Here is a 14,311-nt window from a genome sequence, read left to right as displayed (position 1 = left end):
AAATAGAGGGCTAGTCAAGAAGGTGTTTGTTTTGTTAGATTATTTTTTCCAAGTTATCCTCTTTATCAATTTTTTCTTTCTGTACTATAAAAGAGTCAAAATTCTTGTATTAAAAAAATCTGCAACCAGGCTATTGATATATAACTTTTTGTTTGTTTGTTTGAGACAGTGTCTTTCTCTGTGGCCCAGGCTGGAGTGCAGTGGCCTGATCTCTGCTCACGGCAAGCTCCGCCTCCCGGGTTCACCCCATTCTCCCGCCTCAGCCTCCGCAGTAGCTGGGACTACAGGCGCCTGCCACAGCGCCCGGCTAATTTTTTTGTATTTTTAGTAAACATGGAATTTCACCATGTTGGCCTGGATGGTCTCGATCTCCTGACCTCGTGATCCGTCCACCTCAGCTTCCCAAAGTGCTGGGGTTACAGGCATGAGCCACCGCGTCTGGCAGATAAATAACTTCTCTTAGGGATAAACAACTCAGGAAGTTCAAGATTTCTGGATTAATGATTGACAATGTTCTTAGTGGTCTCTCTTTGATTTATTTCAATTATAAGTAATTCTTGGTGACAAAATAACATAAATTCTGACAGGTGAAGAGAATAAATAAATAAAGTATCTCTAGGAGAATCAATAGAATAATATTATCTTGGTTAAACGGCTAAGAAAGTATGCTAAATAGACGCAAACACTTTTTCGTCTTTCACATGGCTGTGAGCCATGTGCTCTGGTGACTCAGAGCAGGGCCCACAGTGCAATCTCTTGTCAACCTTACAGAAGAGCTCCTTAGTCTCCTCATGGAGCACACAGATATTGTGTGAGTTGTTGATGTTCTGAGGTCTCGTCTGTCTGGCTAGGGAAGCCAGCTTTTTGAGTGTAACATTGGTGTTGAAGTCGGGCTTCGCTGAGATTTCTCTGCACTCAGGGCAGCGCACTGGTGCTCTGCTTTCTTCCCAGCAGAGGCAGAGGCAGGGCCTGCAAAAGCTGTGCCCACAGTCAATGGTGACCGGGTCTATGAAGTAATTCATGCAAATGGAGCAAATGATCTCATTCTGGAAGGCTTGCAGGCTGTATGAATCCATATTTCTGAAAATTTAAAAAAGAAAAAGTGAGAATTTCTTTCTCTTGTTTTTATTTGAGCCAATGAAAAGGAAAAAAAGGCCGGTGGACAGTTTTCCTTGTCTACTTGAGCTCTGCCCAATATGTCTAATAAGTTAGCTCTACTACAAACTGAGACATAGTAAATGTAAACATGCTGGATTTATAAAGTTTTCCCTCAATAGCCATTGAAGATTGGGTCCAGGACTCCCTGAGATACCAAGATCCTAAGATGTTCCAGGCTCTTATTAGTAAATGGTGTGGGATTTGCATGTAACCTAAACCTATCCTCCTGAATACTTTATGTCTAGATTACTTTGAATGCCTAATACAATGTAAATGCTGTATAAATACTTGTAATGCCATACTGTTTAGGAACAGCAAGAGGATTGTTAAAAATATGTATATGTTTGGCAGGGCGCGGTTGCTCATGCCTGTAATCTCAGCATTTCGGAAGGCCGAGGTGGGATGATCACAAGGTGAGGAGATCGAACTCTAGAATAGGATTGCACTGTTATCCCTAGGGTAACTAATTCCATTGATCAAATTATTGGATCAATATATATTGATTCGCTTAGAATAGTACAGTTTTAGTTGAGGCTGCTCAGAGGTGGAATCACACTCCGAGGTCATCCTAATCAAACTTTTTGATGCAGGCTAGGGCTTATAGGCTTTTTGAATTTCTATTTGCATTAATAAAATGAAGCTCCATAGGTTCTTATTGTCTTATTTATCTATATCCGCTTCTTCACAGATAGGTCCATTTCACTGATTAAAAGTAAGAGACAGCTGAATCCTCGTGTGTCCATTCATACAAGTCACTATTAATACAGTGATATAGAGCTTTTTTCACAGGAGTGATTTATTGGACAGGTGATATTGGCTTGCTAGGATTATAAGGGTTAGTAGTCAAGCTGTTAAGATTAGAAGGGGTGTTGTCAGCAGGTCAGAAAAGAAAATTAATGAGAAGTTGTATAAGTTATCATTAAACTGGTTAAAATATAGTAGGGTAATGAGGCTGATGAGTAGGCTGTAGGTAGTCATGCAAATTCAGATTGAAGTAGTTTTAGAGAATCATGTCATTGGTAGCAATATAACTGTTGGAATAATAATTTTTAGCATTGAAGTAAATTTAGATTTTGTACATAATCTATACCATGTGTATTGGAGATTGAAACTAGTAAGGCAAGGCCCACTGCGGCTTCACAGGCAGCGAATACTTGGAGGATGGTGGGTATTATGGATGCTAGAGCAAAATGTATATTTAAAGTCATAAGAGTAATTATAATAAATACTGACAATAGTATACCTTCCAGGCATAATAAGGATGATATTAGGTGGGATCGATAGACCAATACTCCCAGTAATGACATGGTGTATGCTAATATAATATTGACATAAATAGAGGGTATTTGGTAAATATGGTCTATCATAATCTAATGAGTCAAAATCATTTATTTTTGACTTAAACTATCTAACAATTCAACTCAATGTAATCCTTTTTGGGTTCATTCATAAGTCCAGCCTAGGATTAAAATGGCAACTAGTATAAGGGCTGTGCTAACTATTAGTGTTAAGTTCTTTGTTTGAATGGCTCATGGCAGGGGTAGTAGCAGAGCGATTTTTGATTCTTCTACATCAAAGAAAAGTGATGACTACTAGGAACAATTTTATGGAAAAGGGGAAGTGGGCGGATGGTTATTGGATCAAATCCACATTCATAGGGGCTGGATTTTTCTATATAAATATTAAGTTGTGGGAGTCACAATGTAATCATAATTAGTAATAGGGCCAGTAGGGTGTCAGTAACTAGGGCTAGTGTCAGCTTAATTACTCTCTTTTAGGTATTCTCAAAACTAATTAATTGGAAGTCAATGTACTGATTATACCAAGAGAGTAGGATCCTCATCAGTAGATAGAGATATATAAAAACAGCCATACTACATCTATGAAATGTCAACACCAGGTGGCGGCTTCAAAGCCGAAGTGGTGTTTGGATGTAAAGTGGAATTTTAATTGGCGGAGGAGGCAGATAGTAAGAAATGTTGACCCCATAATAACATGAAGTCCATGAAAGCCTATGGCTATGAAGAATGTTGAGCCATAGATTCCATCAGAGATAGTAAACGGGGCTTTGAAGCATTCTGAGATGATTTGTAGTAGGGTAAAGTAAATTCCTAAGGTAATTGTGATGGATAGTGATTGAATTATCAGCTTTCGATTACCTTCTATTAGAGTGTGGTGAGCTCAAGTAATTGAGACTCCTCATGCAAGTAATACAGATGTATTAGGAGGGGAACTTCTATGGGGTTGAGGGGGAAAATGCCTGTTGGGGGTCAATGTCCTCCTAATTCTGGAATTGGGGCTACAGTGGTAGAATGCCCAGAATAAACCGGCAAAGAAGAATATTTCTGAGACAATAAATCGAATTACTCCATATCAGAGGCCTTTTTGGACGATTGTTGTATGGTTGCCTTGAAATGTACTTTCACGCATAATATCATGTCATCATTGATATATAGTTAGTGTGTTGGTTAATATGCCTAGGGTTAAAAGAATAAGAGAGCTAAAGATAAGCCATATGGCCAGGCCAGATGTTATTATGAGAGCTGAAAGAGCTCCTGTTAGTAGTCAGCGGTGGGTTTGACTATATCATAGGCATGTGTCTGGTGGGGCATTATGTGCTGTCATATAGATAAAGAAGTGTAAAGACGTAAGCCTGAATAAGAGCTACGATGAGGCTGAGAATGGTCAATGGGATCAAAAGAATGAGAGTGGCTGGAGCTGTGGACAAATTAATAGTTGATAGTAGTAGTGTGGCTTCTCTGATTAAATGTATTTGTAGGTGGCCAGCTGTAATGTTGGGTGTTAATCTCACAGCTAATGCCATTGGTTGAATGGATAGGCTAATAGTTTTAATGATTACTAGTACAGGGATAAGTAGCATAGGTGTGCCTGTGGTAAAAAGTGAGCTAAGGAGTTTATCGTTTTAAAGCAGAAGCCTGTAATTACTGTGCCTGCCCATAATGGGTTTGTTATACCTAGCTTTATTGATAATTGGGTAGTTGGTGTTAATGAATGGGGTAGAAGCCCAAGTAGATTTCTTGAGGCAATAAAGAGACTTAGGGACATCAGTATAAGAGACCAGGTTTGTCCTTCAATGTTATGTATAATTGTCATGTGTTTTAGTACGAGATGAACTAATCATTGTTGAATGGAACTCAATCAATTGCTAATTAGATAATTAGAAGGTGAAAATAGTATAGTGGGAAATAAAATGATTAATACTACTGCAGGTAGACCTAGAATCCTGGGGGTAGTAAAGGAGGTAAACAGATTTTCATTCATTTTTATTCTCAGGGGGTTTTATGTTTTGGTGCCTTGATTATATGTGGTATAGGAGGTATATAGTAAATGTAATTTGATAATTGTAGCTGAATAATGAAGATAAAAGTTATGATTATTGATAGGATAACAGTAGATCATGTGGCAGTGTCTAGTTGAGGCATTCACTGCAGAGAGGTGTAGGTCCTCTTGGTCTTTAACTTAAAGGTTAATGCTAAGTAGCTTGACAGTCATGTTATAGCGTGGATGTGGATCAGGCTTCAAAGTATTTTAAGGAGGTAGTTCTAGGACAGTCGGTATAAAACTGATTTGATACACAAATTTCTTAGCACAGTCCGTAGTAAAGGCCTGTTAGAGTAGCCGTCAAGGTAGTTTGATGTAAGTGTCCGGGAATTGCATCTGTTTTGAGACTAAATGAGGGGCTAGTTCATGAATGCAAGATGTCTTTGGATGAGATTCATATACATTCGGGAAATTCTATTGGTGGAATTGTTCAGTTATCAACTTCTAGGAGTCAAAATTCCCCTGGCTTTAGGTCTGCTCTTGGGACTGTATTAAGAACCGCAGGCTAATTCTTCATAGTCTGTATATTCGTAGCTTCAATATCATTGGTGGCCAATTGTTTTGACAGTAAAAGAAGTGTTGTTAATCTCATCTGTCTGATACAGAGTCTCTCATCTGTTTGATACAGAATACATAGGGATGGGAGGGCAATTAAGATCAAGATAATGGCAGGCAAAATAGTTCACACAGTTTCGATTTCTTGGGCATCTATGGTGTTACTGTGAGTTAATTTTGTTGTGAGTATTAGGGAAATAATATATAGGACAAGGGAACTAATTAGGAAAATAATTATAAGAGCGTGGTCATGGAAAGTAAGTAGCTCTTCTATACTAGGGGAAGTAGCGTCTTGAAGGCCTAATAGAACCGGAACTATCATTAAGACATACAAGATCTAACCTATAATTTAACTTTGACAAAGTTATGTAATGATTTTACTAATATATTATAGAGAAAGCCATAGAGGTTATGGGACTGGTTTGAAACCAGTTTTTGGAGGTTCAATTCCTTCACTTTTTGTCTAGAGTTTAACGTAGATTTGTTCTTCAAATGTGTGGTCCATGTGGTGGACAGCCGTAGTCATTCTAAATTAGGAGATGATTATTCAGTTGTTAGAACTTTTCGTTTTGAAGCAAAGGCTTCTCGGATTATAAAGATTGTTAATATAACTGCTGTGATTGAAATAAATGAGCCTACAGATGAGATAATATTTCATGTGGTGATCACATGAGGATAATCAGAATAACATCCAGGTATACCAGATAGGACAAGGAAGTACTGTGGGAAGAAGGTTAAATTTATACCTATAAATATAATGGTGAAGTGGATTTCAGCATAGGCTCCATTAAGTCTGTAACCTGAAAATAAGGAGAATCAGTGGACAAAGCCTCCTATGATGGCAAATACTGCTCCTATTGATAGGACGTAGTGGAAATGGGCTACAAAGTAATATGTATCATGTCACACAAAATCTAGTGATGAGTTAGCTAGCACAACGCTGGTTAGACCTCCTACTGTGAAAAAGAAAATGAATCCCAGGGCTCAGAATATTGTGGGAGATCATTTGATGTTACCTCCTTGCAGTGTAGCTAATTAGCTAACGACTTTTAATGGCAGTAGAGATAGCAATAATTACAGTGGCGGAGGTGAAACATGCTCATGCGTCTACGTGTATTCCTACTGTAAATATATGATGGGCCCATACAATAAACTCTAGGAAGCTAACTGATATTATTGCTCATACTATGCCCAGATACCCAAAGGGCTCCTTTTATTCCAGAATAATACGTTACAATATGGGAGATTGTCCCGAAGCCTGGAAGGATAAGGATATAGACTTCAGGGTGACCAAAGAATCAGAATAAATGTTCATGTAAGATATAAGATAGGGCCACCCCTGCCAGCGGGGTCAAACATGTAGTGATAAGGTTACGGTCAGTTAATAGTATGGTAATGCTGGCGGCTAGGACTGGGAGAGAAAGGAGGAGAAGGACTGCTGTAACGAGAACTCTTCAGACAAAGAGGGGTGTTTGGTACTGGGATATGGCTGGGGGTTTTATGTTAAGAATTGTGGTAATAAAGTTCATGGCCCCTCAAATAGAAGAAAAACCTACCTGCCAAGTGGAGTGAGAAGATGGTAAGATCCACAGAGGCCCCTGCATGTGTCAGGCTACCTGCTAAAGGGAGATAAACTGCTCAGCTTTTCCAGCGCCGGCTTCTACTGTTGAGGATGCAAGTAGGAGTAAGAAGGAGGGTGGGAGAAGTCGGAAGCTTATATTATTTTTCCAGTGAAGTGCCATATCGGGTGCACTAATTATTGGAGGGACTAGTCAGTTGCCAAAGCCTCCAATTACAATTGGTGTAACTGTAAAGAAGATTATAATGAATGCGTGGGTGGTAACAATAAAGGATCATCTCCTAGCAGAGTTCCTGGTTGGCCTAATTCTGTTCCAATTAGAAGGCTTAAGGCAGTGCCCACTATCGCTGCTCATGCACCGAATAGTAGATATCATGTTCCCATATCCTTGTGGTTAGTTGAAAACAATGATTGACGAACATATGTGTGTGTGTGTGTGTGTGTGTGTGTTGGGGGGGGGGTTGTAAAATGGCTGAGTAAGCTTAGACTGTAAATCTAAAGACACAAGTCAAGACCTCTTTTTACCAGCCCTGAGGTGATTTCTCATGTTGAATTGCAAACTCAAAGGAGCAGTTTCAATCCTGCCTGGACTGCTCCCGCCTTTTCCCCCCGATGGGAGAAATAGATTGAAGCCAGTTGATTAAGGTGTTTAGCTGGTAACTACATTTTCATGGGTTTGAATTCTACCAATCTAGTAAGGGTTTGGCTTATTAAAGTGGTTGATTTGCATTCAACTGATGCAAAATAGAGTCTTGCAGTCCTTACTTAGATCTGTTACAGAAATTAAGTGTAATTTACTTACTAAGGGTTTTGAAGGCTCTTGGTCATACTTAACCTAAATTTCTAAATCATATTTAGTATTAATGGAGAGATGGGTAAGAGGAGGACAGAGAAAAAGGTAAGTGGGGGGAGGAGTAATATTGGTTTTGTTTTTTTGAACTGTCATTTTATTTTCTTGTTATTCAATGTGGGGAATATTGTCACTGAGATGGAATAAATTAGGCATATATAAAAGTATAGGTTGAGCAGAGTTATAACAGCAATAATGGTTTGGGCAATAAGACTATTGTCTTTTGTAAATTCTTGAATAATTAGTCCTTTAAGTCGAAAACCTGTTAATGGAGGTAAATCTCCTAGGGATACTAGGATTAGTGGGCTCATGGGTGTTAATCATGTTAATTTATTTCAGGCATAAGATAGTGACAAGTTTGTGGTGCTTATATTCATGTTGAGTGCTAGAAATGCGGTAATTGTTAAAGTAAATAATCAAGTTTGGAATAGTAATGTTTGGATTATAAATTGACAGTGGAATTATTCAACCTATGTGAGTAACTGAGGAGTATGCTAGAATTTTTTGTAGTTGTGTTTAAGTCCTCCTCAACCACTCACCCACTATAATGGATAGGAATGTGATAGATACGTGGATATTCGTGTTTATCGATGGAGAAATTTGAAACGTATTTGAGAGAGGGGCTAGTTTTTGTCATGTGAGGAGAAGTATACCAGACATTAGGGAGGTTCCTTGAGTTACTTCTGGGACTCAAAAGTGAAAGGAGCCATTTCAGTTTTATTACTAGGGCGATTATCATTATTAAGGAAGAAAACTGATTAATAATGTTTATTATTGCTCATTGCCCACAGAACAGGTTATTGAAGAGAGCACCTATTATGAGAACTATAGGTGTGGTTGCTTGTGTAAGGAAATATTTGGTGGCTGCTTCTGTAGAGTGGGGATTTATTTTGTTTTAATTAAAATCAGGGGAAAGAGCTAACATATTTATTTCCAAGCATGTTCAGATGAGAAATCAGTGTGAGCCTAGCATTGCGATAAGAGTTCCTGTGAAAATAGTGGTTCTAGAGTAGGTAGAACCATAAGAGGCGCTAGTCTTACTTTCTGCTCTATTCCTGAAACTTTTTAAACCCAACACTCATTAGTTCATTACCTGGAATCCAATGGAGGGAAACAGGTAAGATCATGAGCCATTTTAGAATATCTACGGTTAGATCGGCAGGGGCTAGGAAATAAGATGGGAACTCTACTTCACATTACTCATTTCACTATTCTGTGCTATGAAACATAACTGTTAAATTGAAAACAAGCATTCAAATTTAGCAGTAGGCTGTGTAAGAAAGGGGTACTAAGTCAGATATGGGAAGAGTAAAGGATATTAATCTTCTGCCTACTGAATTTAGACATTAGCATAGAAGAAAATGTTCTGTTAAATCTGCTATGAAAATGTTTTGAGGCCGGAAATGTTGGATTATAGCTGTAATCCCACTGCTTTGGGAGGTAAAGGCAGGAAGATGTTTTGAATCTAGGAGTTGGAGACCAGCCTGGGTGGCATAGGAAGGCCATGTCTCTACAAAAAATAGAAATAAATAAAAATAAACAAAAACAAAAACAAAAACAAAAAAACAGAATGGTAGTTCCTGCCAGTTGTTCTTTCTACTCAGGAGGCAGAGATGGAGGATGGCTTGACCCCAGGAAGTTGAGGCTGTTGTGAGCTAGGAACCACCCACTGCACTATAGCCTGGGTGACACAGCCAGACCATGTCTCTAAGAAAATAAATAAGAAAAGAAAAAAAAGTCTTTCAAATCGAACATCTATGGTACTGTTTGCAATTGCTGCCTTCATTATTTCCTTAAGGAATATAATCTATTTGATTCTGATTTATTTTATAATAATAAATTTAATACATTCTTACATTTAAAGGCATAACACTTGTGACATAAAAGCTATGGTAGCATAAAGGAAGACATGTTGAATTGTTGTGTTATTTGATTCTGATTTTTACAGGCTTCTCTCATGTTAAAATGTTCAACAACTGAATGCTTTATTCATGAGATAAATAAACCTCAAAATGTAGGCTGAAAATCAGATAGACAAACACAAAAGATATCCCACATGTTTCTGTGGTTCTAGATAAGGCAATACATTGAAATATTTGAGGATTTATGGAGTTGGTGACATGGGACTGATTCCTGACTCCCTCCCATACAGGAAACAGGATAGAAAAGAGATTGCTTATCCTTTATGTGCTTATGTATGAAGTTGGGACAATGGGATACATATTCGACATTTTCTGTTGGGATTATGGAAGGTGTGGGTAGGGAGATAGCAAAGTATGTGGTACATCATAGCCCATGGAGTACATTGTTCTAATATATTTATTATCTTAACAGAAATAAATAAGGGGTTTGAAGAGAAAATGACTGGGGTTTCCAGAAGAATATCTAATAAATGGGGTTTTCAAAGAAAGAAATTTAAGAGGTTTAAATATAGTCTTGGACATTCAGAGGCCACAAAGCAAAATATAATTTATTATTAAATTAATGCATTTTTATTAGCATGGATAAAATTGTGCACAGGTTTCTCCATGTGAGCAAATAAAATAAAGTAGCAATTACAATTTCAATGGAATTATAACTGTTGAATTTTGAATAATTTGCTGTAATTGAATTTTCATTAAAAAATTAACATTTCCAAAATAAAATAAATTCAGTTTTCTATGCATATTGAGAAAGCAGAAATAGATCCCCAACTCCTGTATGAAAATTTTATAATGAATTATGAAACCCAGATGAGGGAGAGAGTCTCTTACAGTTCTCAAAAATAGAATGGTAAATCAATAGAAATCTTTGTTGTAGAGGAAGGTTTCAGATGCTAGAATGGAAACAGACTCTCAGGTCCAAAAAAGAGCCTTTTGTATTGAAAGGGGATGCAGTGGGAAATGAGGAAGTGTTCAAAATTGGTTAGAGTGCTCTTTGTCCACATCATATATTGTTCTTGCCCATACACACATCTCTAATGCCCATACCCATCTCTAATCCCGCTTCTAGCTTGGACTTTTAGAACCTACAAAATGTCAACTCTAAAGGGTCTTACATTCTCATATTTGTTTCATGGTTTGAGACTCATGTAGGAAAATAAGTTGTTTCATTAATAAGGCCACAGTAGACAGAAGTAGGTCTAGATTGAGAGCTCCTGATTTCCAAGGCTCTAGACTTCATCTGCCTAAAGTTGACTGTTGGGATGAGTAAATTATGTGGTGCAAAAAGTTGTTGAAGTTAAACTAGAAGCTACCCTTTTTCCTTTCTCTCCTTGCCCCAACACTTTCTGATACACATAGTCATCAGACCTTGTGATGGAATACCAGAGCCCCACCAGGGAGCCCCTGAATCTCAGCAGAGAATATCTGCAGGGTCCAGTCCATGAACTAAGGTCTCAAAGGCTTCCCACTCTTGAGTGCAGGGCTGAGCCCCCAGTACCCTCCATGCACCCGGGGCCGATCTCACCTCTGTGTGGACACTTGGATTACCTCAATCTATTGAGTTACAGAATGTATACCAGGGGCTTCATTCTGTTGGTGGTCTTCACAGTAAACTTAGGAACAAGGAATCCTAGTTTTCTCTTTCTTAAATTTATGCCATATAACCTCGTAATGATTTGTTCAATGTGGCAAGTGGGTGAGCTTTAACTACAAGGAGGGAAATGACAGCAGCAACCATTTTGTAGCATACACACACCTCCTTCTTATTCAATGAAATATTAACCTAGGCCCTGCTGGGAAAGCAGTTTTCAGATGTAAATAAATGTTCTAATTCTAGGACTAGGAAGTCTACCCCAGTAAGTCTGACTTTACCAGTGAAAGTCCTCTGAAGGAAGACTTAGACATTCCTTGGACAAGACTAAAGTGTGAAGGATCTCTATTGTTCCAGTTGATCCCTACTGAAAGCTTTATTCCAGGACCATTGGGATCCAAACAGCAGATTGTTTTTTCCTGATTGACTGTACCAGAGACCTTATACTTCCTTCATCAGCCCCCCAATTGAGTAAACTAATTCCATGTACTAAATCCATATATGAATCTCCCTAAGTGTACATATATCTTAAGGGTTCTGCTTTTGTCTTTGAAACTTGACTGATATATGGCTGATAGATATGTTTTCACAGTTCCGTCAGTCTTGACCATAAATCTTGTGAGGTACTAGCAAATAATTCCGCTGTGAGAAGATATTTGGGTGTCCCCTTCTGGAATCTTTTCCTTCTTTTGGAGTTTCATATCACAAAACAAACTTTGGAATAGAAAAAAGCATACATAGTCTTTCCCCATCATCTGGATTCTGCATTCATGAATTTGCCTACATCCTAATAGATATTTATAATCCGAAAATCAATACTCATAGTACTTTTCTAGCCATTCTAGGATATTATGCACTATGTGGAGGAAAGTAGTTAAAAGAATAACTCGTGTTTTACCCATGAGATTGGCAAAACTTTTGAAAATTTGATAAGATGCTAAATTATTATGTGGGATTATTTGATTAATTAATGAATACTCATAGAGTGCTAAAAAACAAAAATGGAAATTTTAGTTCCCTTTGGCCTACTCTGAGAATACCATGTAGATAAAGGAGGCTTTATGACTGGGTGATGTGGCTCACCCTGTATTACCATCATTTTGGGAGGCTGAAGTCAGAGGATAATTTGAAGGCAGGAATTAGAGACTAGACTGGGCAACATAGCCATATCCTGTCTTTAAGAAAAATAAATCAATAAAAAATTAGCTATGTGCAATGGCATAAAACTCTAGTCCTTATTTGAAAGCTAAAGTGAGAGGATTACTTGAGCCCTGGAATTCAAGGCTGCAGTGAGCTAAGATTGTACCACTGCACACCAGGAAAACCTTTCTCTAGAATAAATAAACAAATGAATTAATGTGCCCTTAGAGGAAAGCCTGTGCCTTCGAAGAAACTCAGGAAACAGTATTAATCAATCTTAGTTAATTTCTAGCATATGTTTACCCTGATAAGATTGATGATAGGTATGCCTCATTCAAGCAGTGGTTTTTACAATGATAGTGTGATGCTAATTTAATCAGTGATGAAAAGGTGTGTGCTAAATATTGCATAAACCTAATCAACTATGTCTCCACCTTTCTTAATATGCTAAATACCACTAAAGAGGTGGGTGTGGTCTCCAAAGATTCATATAAAAGGATGTAGAAGAGAGAAGCTCATTTTGCTCCAGAGGAGGACAGCACTTAGAGTTACCTGCATTCAGGTGGCCTCAGAAAGTCAGCTCTGCAGGGAATGAGCTCCTGATCTTGGGAGTACTTAAAATAAGTTTTTTTTGGAAAAATCACTGCAGGAAGCATTCTTAGAGCTTAGAGGGGTGAGTGCAACTTATTATGAAATAGTAAATTACAGTGATTAAAATATCTACCTGTCTTAAATCTACTTAATGATATTATTTGTAACTCCTAATATTACTATTCATTTTACGACATGAGGTATTAATTGTTGTTATTTTGTATATTCCAGAAGTGTTCAGTACATTTTTGTAAAATTTTAGATGTCTAGTGTTTGCTACAATAGATTTGTATATATAATGAATACATGGAATTCACATTAAAACATATATGTGTGTGTACTGCATGTACTAATATTGGTACATTGAATTAAGTAAAAAGAGAGAATTATTGAATATTATAAATGTTGTGCTTTCATAACCTTAAGCTTTTAGACATGATTTTAAATTACTAAAGCAACGATGAGATGAAACTGGTGATACTAAAGGAAACAAGAAGGCTCTCCAAAATATCCTAGCTTAGAAATCAAAATACAGTTGTTGAGTGGATAAATGTGTAAGGCATAATTTGATACATGATACTAGTTGTCATTTTGATCGAGGCTTATGTCAGATGAAACTATGAAAACTTCCTGGAAATGGCTCAGATGACTTCTGAAAAATATTTGCTTTTTTTTTTTTTTTTTTTTTTTTGGAGATGGAGTCTTGCTCTGTCGCCCAGGCTGGAGTGCAAAGGCACGAACTTGGCTCACCACAACCTCCACCACCTGAGTTCAAGCGATTCTACTGTCTCAGCCTCCCGAGTAGTGGGGATTACAGGCGCCCACCACTATACTGGGCTAAATTTTGTGTTTTTAGTAGAGACGGGGTTTCAGCATGTTAGTCAGACTGGTCTCGAACTCCTGACCTCAGATGATCCACCCTCCTCAGCCTCCCAAAGTGCTGGCATTACAGGAATGAGCCACCGCGCCCAGCCTAAATATTTGCAATTCTTAAATTTTCACTTTTGGCACTTAAATTTAACACTGCTCCATAAGAGAGAGTAAGGTAAACGACTTCAAACTGCCAAAGCAAAGATTATAGTTTGTATGAGCCAGGGTTCTCCAGAGAGACAGAACCATAGGATGTATACATAACTATAACTATAAATACATATAAATTGTGTGTGTATATATACATATGTATACAAAATAATTAAAAGATACTTTTATATATATATATACACACACAAAAAAAATACTTACCATTGTGTTAAAATTCCCTCTCGTATACCATACATGACATGCTGCCCATGTTTGTAGCCTAGGAACAACAGGCTATACTATATGTAGGCTATACCATCTAGGTTTGTGCACGTATAATCTACAATGTTCGAACAATTAAAAAACTGCCTAATGCATTCCTCAGACCATATATCTGTCCTCACTCAACACATAACTGCACAGGGCAGGAAGTCTATTACAAGAATTTGTTCCCTTGATTATGGAGTCTGAGAAGTTGAACATAGGCTGTCATTAAGCTGGTGTCCTGGAGATACCAGTATCCTGGCTGAGTTAGAATCAGCTTTAGGAGAGGGAGAAAGCAA

Source organism: Macaca fascicularis, chromosome 14 (genome assembly GCF_037993035.2).
Source record: "Macaca fascicularis isolate 582-1 chromosome 14, T2T-MFA8v1.1".
Taxonomy (NCBI): domain Eukaryota; kingdom Metazoa; phylum Chordata; class Mammalia; order Primates; family Cercopithecidae; genus Macaca; species Macaca fascicularis.
Note: the sequence above shows the minus strand (reverse complement) of the source record.